At 35.7% G+C, this 9,048-nt stretch overlaps 1 pseudogene; it reads left to right on the forward strand.

Annotated features, from left to right (window-relative positions):
- LOC137657484 (carbohydrate sulfotransferase 1-like) overlaps positions 1-7,268 on the forward strand; it is a 41,680-nt pseudogene extending 34,412 nt beyond the window's left edge.
- The last annotated feature ends 1,780 nt before the right edge of the window (positions 7,269-9,048 follow it).

The raw sequence follows: 9,048 nt of genomic DNA on the forward strand, positions 1-9,048 counted from the left end.
GTCCCTCCAAGTTACTCAGACATTTATCCCAGCAGGAAAAATAGTATTTTTGAGATTATGTTATACGGAACTCATATACATAGACTTTCATATGGCTTTTGATAAAGAAAATCATGAAAAATTAAAGGCTAAAATCAGAGCACTAGGCATTATTGATGAGCCAGCTGAATGGATCGAAGATTGACTGACAAACAGAAAACAGAGAATGGAGAAGCTTCAGAGTGGGCAGCTGTTATATTACAAGCGGAGTACCTAAATGATACGTCCTTGGCCCATTTCTATTTCTGATTTACATTAACGACATAGATTTAGGATAGCCAAATTTGCAAACGATATTAAACCAGGCATAAATGCTGCAAACTCAGATGTAGAGGCCTTAAGAGAAGATCTAATTAAGTTGGCAGAAAGGTCCAGAAAATGGTAAATGGCTTTCATCTATGGGAAGTGCTAAACTACGCACATATGTTATAATAACCCACAAACAGACTACTCACTGCTGGTAATGAAATAGAAAGTGTGAACCAGGAGGAGGCTCTTGGCAGTATTATTAGCAAAGATTTAAAGTTCACCGAACAAAGAATAAAAGTTGAAAAGAAAGCACATAAAGTAATAGGTTACATATAGAAACAATTCAAATACAAAAACAAAGACACTGTATTGCAGCTTCACGCATCACTAGTAAGAGAATATCTAGAATATGGAGTCCAATTCTGGAATGCAAGTATTCAGAAGGATATAGATAGACTGGAAGCAGTACAAGCTAGGGCCACCAAACTAGTTCCAACACTAAGACAACTTAGATATAGACGGAGAATGAAACGTTTAAACTTATTTGATCTACAAACTCGATGACTAAGGGGACATCTAATACAAAAAAAAAAATCAAAATTCTAAAAGGAATAACAAATGTAGACTACAACAATCTCTTCACACTTAGCACAAATCAGTCCAGAGGTGTCAGATACAAACTAGAATTAATAAGATACAACAGTATCAATGTGGTAATTTATTTGCATACAAAATAGCAAATACATGGAACAGACTTCCAGCCGACATAGTGAACAGTAACATAGTAAACGTATTAAAGAAGTTAGACAAGATCATGGAAACTCTCTAAATGTTTAAACTAATTCGCTCTACCCAAGAGTAAATGGAGTCTCTGTAGATGAACTAATTACTTGTAGCTCCTTTGTAGAGTGAAAGCCACAAAAAGGAGTTTTCATATCATACCGTAAAATTTGAAAACAGCTTCTGTTAGGTACCATTAGTTCCATTTTCCCTCACAGCAAAACTACAGATATCATCATTCCTAGATCGGACTTCAATGAAATATGCAGATCCATTTAGATATTTCATGAATTTGGTGGAGTAGACTTCATCTAACTCATATTACTGACATTTATCAGCAAAGATTTTTCTTGGTAAAATTGCATTGAATTCTGTTTATTTAAACAATGGATACGTGTGGAGAAAACAGCTTTATTTAAATAGGTTTTGTCCTGTCTGTATCAGGATGCAGATAACTCCTAATCAATCGATCAATCCTGTCTGTATTTAGCTCAATTTAACCATGAAAAAGTCATGTCTCTTCCCAATTAAGTCTAGAGCAATGTTTGGCAGTTGATCTTCATGCCCTTTTAGTATTCATTATCAGTAGTGCTGATACTTCTCTATCAGATTTTACCCTTACAGGGTAGAAGGTAAACGAGTTCACCCCTGTGTGCTTGTTCCCAGAATTCTTATCTGGTCTTAGTTTTCATCTTTGTCTTTTATCAAAGAGCATTTGGACTTCTTACTGGTGTTACTCATGGTGTATCCATATCGTTAACTTTTCTGTTCATCTGTTTGTTTCACTTTCTCATTAAGTGTCAAAACCATCCTGGGCTTTGACTACGGGCATGATTCATCACATCTGATTAAAATCTACCCCATATTCTTTAAAGATGTCTATGTCACTACGGTGGAAAGTAGCCCAAATCTTATGAACATATAAATTTAGGCTCTGTTTATTGACATAATTCTCGTGCATTGACTATACTGTTACTATTCTATTTTCTTACTTTCTCTTATTACTTGTTTTACATTTTATCAAATTCCTAAGGTAAAAGATATATTTTCCATCCTCTAATACAGGTGCTTCAACCATCTCGTGTTTCTAATGCCTAATATCTTTCTTCGGTATTTCGGATATTTGAAACCTAATATAAATATATACTGAACTTCAAAAAAATGCAAAATTTTCAAGTTCGTGTTTAAGATGGAAAAATGGTTGTGAACATGGTTGGCTGCTATAGTTCTATTTTAATGGGCTTTAATTGTTTGCAAACGACCGTAACCAGAATTTAAAACAGAGAACACTTAATTCAGAGTACTCAAACGCAATGACATTGAAGTCAGTGTGGGATGAATACGCATGTAATGCATGTGTTGATTATGCCGCAAAAACTGTTCATGAAGATGATGTCTTTATAAACTACAAGTGTCATTGTGAATCATTGACTTATTAACATCAGTGACAATATAACGATTGCCACAGATCAAGAGAGCTAGAGAGGGCTCTTGGGTAACTTCAAGTGGGTGGGAGTGTTCAGAGATGTGGAAACATCTTTGACGTCTATGTTTTCACCATCTACCAGTAACAGTTCATCATACCGGCAGAACATATAAGACAACACAATGTCAGGATCATTACATTCACAGGTCACATCTGCAAAGACGTTTCCTATTGGCCAGTGAAACCACTAGGAATGTCATTGGAAACCACAGAAGGACTGTAAGCTCAAACACAATCAGACGGCAACTTTGTGACAGAGGGCTTCAGTGTATGCAACCGTCACAAGGTTCTGTTCTCACGCAATGTCACTGTCTCCTAAGAGCGCAGTGGGAGCAAGCATGCTTGAATTGGCCTCAACAGCAGTAGAGAAGAGTTCTTTTCTCTGATGAAAGTTGATATTGTGTTCATCCTTCCTATGGAGGTGAGTATGGCGACATCGAGGTAAGCGCTTTTATGACCGGTGCGTTCTTGAACGGAACTCATGGGATGGTCCATGTGTAATAGTTTGGGATGGAATAGGGTTAAACCAGAGAACTAACCTTGAATTTTTTCAGATCGTTGGTGCTGGTAGGGACAATGGTGTCATTACTCAGTGCTACATTGATCGGGTGTTAAGGCCTCAGGTTGTACCGATTTTTTGCAACACGTAGCAACATCCTGTTTCAACAGGAAAACCCTCATCTCCACACTGCCAGAATTACTCAAGACTTCTTGCAAGAGCACAATATCAGCACCACGCCCTGGCTGGCTCTTAGTCCTGATCTCTATCCTATTGAGCACTTTTAGGATGATGTACCTCTAGAGATGTTTGAACATGTCGTCGCATCCAAGGCCAATGACAGCTGCACAGCTAGAGGTAACCACCCTGCAGGACAGGTGTGGCATCACATCCCATGAACACCACCAACCATCTCATTCACCTCATGCTCAGATGATGTGCTGTGGTTGTGAATGCAAATGGTGGCCATACCAGGTATTGAGGTTTACCCATGGTCATATTGTGTCATGTTGATGGATATAGATGTCTGATGTCCAGAGAACTGACTATTAGTTATTGCTGATGTATTGTGTTGTATGCGTATCTATTATGTCCATACCAGCTTAAAGAAAAAACCTCATGTGTCCTATACCTTCTTCATTCGCATCTCTTGTGGTGTTCAGTATATTTTGCACTCCCAAGCATCTCTTGTGACACCATCTCAGGTCTTCACAAGCTTCACATTGATCATGCATGTTTTTAAATCTAATCCATTTTCCTCTTCTATCTTTTAAACTATTAAACTGTAAACAATGAACTAAATTCATATATCATCTCGCAGGTGTCCGACAGTGAAAATGCTGGAAACACATTCTATGGGCCTCACTGGGTGTTTTCTATGCTAAACGTATATTAATTTTCATTGGTATCCACACCTTTACCGTTCTCGTCAGTTATGGGTAGAGTGTTAAGGAGTCATTGACAGACTTGTTTAGACATCATCAGCCATTGCTTACTCCGCCATGGTTTTATTTTGGGTGAAGGTAGGCTCGAATACCGATCCTTTTTTGTATATGATTACCTCTAGTACAGTATACGACAACACAATGACCTTTACCCTGCATCTGCCACTCACGAACGACCCTTGAACTTTTAAATGGAACTTAGATATGCATTATCATCGCTGGTCATTGATTTTCATATTAATAAATAAGTATATTTATATGTATATATATATATATGCAGTCAAAAATGAAAATATTATTATTATTATTATTATTACTTGCTGAGCTACAACACTAGTTTGAAAAGCAAGAAACTATAAGCCCAGGGGCTCCAACAGGGAAATACCCCAGTGTGGAAAGGAAACAAGAAAAAATTAAATATTTTAAGAAAAGAAACATAATTTAAATAAATATTTCCTATAAAAACTATAACCACTACAATAAAGCAAGAATAGTGTGTCCGAGTGTACCCTCAAGCAAGAGAACTCTAACCCAACACAATAGAACGCCATGGTACAGGGGCTATGGCAGTACCCAAGACTAGAGAACAATGGTTTGATTTTGAAGTGTCCTCCTATAAGAGCTGCTTACCATAGCTAAAGAGTCTCTTCTACCCTTAGCAAGAGGAAAGTGGCCACTGAACAATTACATTGGATGAAGAAAAATTATTTGGTAATCCCAGTGTTGTCAGGTGTATGATGACAGAATAGAATATGTAAAGAATAGGCCAGACTATTCGGTGTATGTACAGGCAAAAGTAAAATGGGCCGTAACCTGAGAGGAGGATCCAATGTAGTACGTCTGGCCAGTCAAAGGACCCATAACTCTCTAGCGGTAGTATCTCAACAGGTGGCTGGTGCCCTTGCCAACCTACTATCAGGCAACGGAAATGACAAAATTTCAGGTAATCTTTTGAAATGTTGGGAGCTTTAACATTACAATAAATTTTACACATTCTTTGCCATGAGATAAAGATGATCTGTAAGAATAAATGTAAGATATCCACTGGTTAATAAACTGTATAATTTCAGGAATAAGTGGAATATCCTGGTAAAACTCTGAAACAATTACATGTCAAAGCAAATCCTCATCACCAACGCAACTGTTTTTATTGCCAGTCTTTTTTATGACTGTTTCTAAGTCATCTTAGCTTTAACAACTGTATTAATTCTGTTTTTTGTTTTCAAGGTTATTCGCATCTGAATGATGTGTATGAGGCCATTGTTGGATGACCCCCAAGTCGACCTAAAAGTTATCCATTTAGTGAGAGATCCGAGAGGTTCGTTATACTCGATGGCCAAGAATCAACTCCATAAGTTGGATCCTGGATACTACTGTCCTTTGATTGAAGACGACATATTACAAACGCCCAAGTTGATGCAAGAATACCCAGGGAAGGTTATGGGGATAACATATGAACAGCTGTGTTTGGATCCTATTGGTAAGAACGGTTAATTAGCACTTACTCTTATACAGTGCGTAGATACAACCTTTGAGAGAGAGAGAGAGAGAGAGAGAGAGAGAGAGAGAGAGAGAGAGAGAGAGAGAGAGAGAGAGAGAGAGAGAGAGAGAGAGGCCACCATGCAGATTCCCGAATAAAGCCAATAATTGACACGTCATAATGACAAAAGTCTCTTTGAAACATTACAATCCTGTAACAGAGAGAGAGAGAGAGAGAGAGAGAGAGAGAGAGAGAGAGAGAGAGAGAGAGAGAGAGAGAGAGAAGAGGTTTGGTGGAAGGGTACGCCTTTGATAGGAGGCATTGGAGAGGGCTCATTGGGCAACCTACCCCTTAATGTAGAGATAACGGGGTGAAAGAAGAAGAAGAAGAAGAAGAAGAAGAAGAAGAAGAAGAAGAAGAAGGAGAGAGAGAGAGAGAGAGAGAGAGAGAGAGAGAGAGAGAGAGAGAGAGAGAGAGAGAGCGGACTTGAATTTAATGGTATAGCCTTTCTAGAGAATAATCCAGACTATTTCTTTATGTGCGACAACGATCCCAACTGAGCCAGTTATGCAAAAGGCAAGGATTTAAGACAGCAAAGGAAATAGATTATAAACCCGGGTTAGAAATCTATCGTTGTGCTTTTTCTTAAATGGATATGCGAATGCGGTGAGAAATGAATTAGTGCTTACTTCGTTACTCCTATGTGTTTTTCACCTTTGAATCATTAACAGTATTTCTATCCTTAAAAAAGTCCTTGACTGAATGTTGGCTGATACCTATAACATTAACTTTCATCTTCGCTCTGTTTCAACAATAACAGTAATAAGAATTTTTTTTTTTAAGTGAAAGATTTTCTGCCAGAAAAAAAGATTATTAGATATTATATGAATTTTGATTTATCTTTCAAAGGTGGAAATGGCACTAGCGGAATTCACATACTAGATTCGAATTATGAAGTTATTCAGAGATGTCATCAATTAAGTAAGGATTATCTAGTTTTAAGCAAATTTGGAATAGTTTATTATAAAACAATGACTATCGGAACAAGAAAAATCATAAATTGATTGTACTGAATTTAAACATAGTATATAATTACAATACATTACAAAAGGCGAGTTGGCGAGTTTACTTTTAATGTCTGCCCTTTAGTATAGATTCACCGTTTAAAAATAAAAATAGATGTCCTTAGGCATTTAATTAAAATCACACAATACCCCGACAGAATGAAATAGTTTTAAGCAAATTTAGAGTAACTTATTGAAAGTAATGAATATTTTATAAAAATTCTAAATAGATAGCACGGAATTTAAACACTGCAATTACAATACATAGCAAAATGAGTTAATTAATATCAATAGTGTAGAACAGTTCACGTTTAATGTCTGCGCTTAAGCATGGAATACCCCAACTAAACATATCCAAAAAATAAAAGTAAGATGTTCTTGGCCATTTAATTAAAATCACACAACCCCAACAGGTAAAGCGACGGAGATTTGGAGATTTCTGGTTGGAGAAAATGATGCAGAGCTCTCTCCGAAATGGGCCGCGTACATAGAGAGTCACGTCTCAAGAGCGGCGGAGAAACGACGTGTCGCTGTTTATGGAACAGTTAGGAATAATACTGAGCCATATCAGGCTAGGAGGACTGCTATTACAGAGCGTGCGCTGTTAAAAATCGAAGCCAACTGCCAATCCGTTCTCAGTAAATTAGGGTATAACCTGTTTGGTACATTAGAGAGGGCACGTAATATTTCATACCCTCTTTCCGTGAACCACAAAAAATCTGTTTAATTTGTTTTCTTTAATTTAAAAGAGTATTTAATTTGCTACATTAAGGTGTATTATTCATAATGCTGAAGTCATTTTTTGTTTTACAATGTTTCATGTTTTTTCCTTACCTTTAACTGAAACTGTTTTAATCTTTTAGTTCAGCTTGTCTTTCATGTATTAGGGTTTAATAGAATCGTATCTATCAGTCGTGCTACCCACCATTCAATTTGAATTGTGAATTCTTTATAATGTTTTCCATTCTCAAGGTATCAAACAAGAAAATTGCTGATAGAAGCAATACTGCAAAAGCGTTGAAATCTCTATTCACTGCCAGAATGTAACCTTACCGCCAAACAACGGACTCCCATGTGATATAACAAATGTATTACTATTGTATAAAAACTTTTAATGTCTATATGAATAAAATTTCACGTAAAAGTTAACCTGATATGTGTTTTAAAGTCCTAGGATTTTAAATGAACAGCAAATCGTACTAGCCAGTGCCTCCCATACTATGTTTGTTTGTTGTGAGGGATCAGACAAAAATCTCCCACCATGACCAATCGGCACTGGACATCGTGATGATGAAAACTGGCCAGACCCCAGGCATAAATCGACATGTGTGAGGCCCTTGTCCTGCAGTGGACAAGAAACGGCTGCATTGGTTGTTGTTATGTGACGAGAACAAATTATCATACTTTTATTTTGGAATCCCATTCAAGGAAGCGACTGAATGTTTTATAAACTGCAGTTTTATATTAACTCTTTTTCTAAATATCTTATTAAGAAATATCTTTATGCCGAGACCGTAACATTATAATATTCACTCAAGGCCGTTACGGAAATTAAGACATCGAGCTCTTTTGAGTGAAAAGAGGAAAATGTCATGAGAAGAATCCTGGAGCGACTTTAGCTATTCCACCGTGTCTTAAACAAAACAGCTACAGTGACACAAAATGATTTTCAATCGATAATTCATTCCATAAACATAAAAGGGTATGTGAGATCTTCATTGGATACCAGATAGCTGTTCAATAAAAAAGCTAAGGTAGAGAAGATACTCCAAATGAAGTTTTAATTATTGAGCATTATTGTTATTTCTAATAAATAAATTTAAACATCCGAGTTAGAAATTTATTTCTCTGTCAATAATGCCATTAAAAGTACAATTTCATATGTATGGAAACGATTTTTAATTGAAGAGCTGATAAATAAGACAAAAACTTTTACATCTTTAATATTTTTCGAATGTTTTAATTTTTCTGAGTCACGTTCTTCTCTTTTTTCAATAGCATTTTTATGCATCTCTTGAATAATATCTAATTGAAAAGTTTATTTTGATATGTTTATCAAAGTGCTATTACAGTTAGGATTGCACTTTATTATAATTCTCAAAATAATCTTGAAGTTAGAAGTGCCTTTTGTTATATTTCTAAAATTAATGTCAAAACAAAAGTGCACTTCATCATAATTCTCTGATCAATTTTAAAGTTAAAAATGGATTTTGTCCGAATTATCAAGAATGATAAAAGTTGAAAGTGAATTTTGTCATAATTCCTAAATTAAAAAAAGAAAATATATATACATACATATATATATATATATATATATATATATATATATATATATATATATATATATATATATATATATATATATATATATACAGTATATAGAAATTGAAATTACATTTTGTAATAATTATCAAAGCAATAGAGTTAAAAGTTTTTTTTTTTCTTAAAATTTTCAAAACTGAAAAGGTCGTTCGATTCTGTTGACGTAACACCATGAATGATGCTGC

Source organism: Palaemon carinicauda, chromosome 18 (assembly GCF_036898095.1).
Source record: "Palaemon carinicauda isolate YSFRI2023 chromosome 18, ASM3689809v2, whole genome shotgun sequence".
Lineage (NCBI taxonomy): Eukaryota > Metazoa > Arthropoda > Malacostraca > Decapoda > Palaemonidae > Palaemon > Palaemon carinicauda.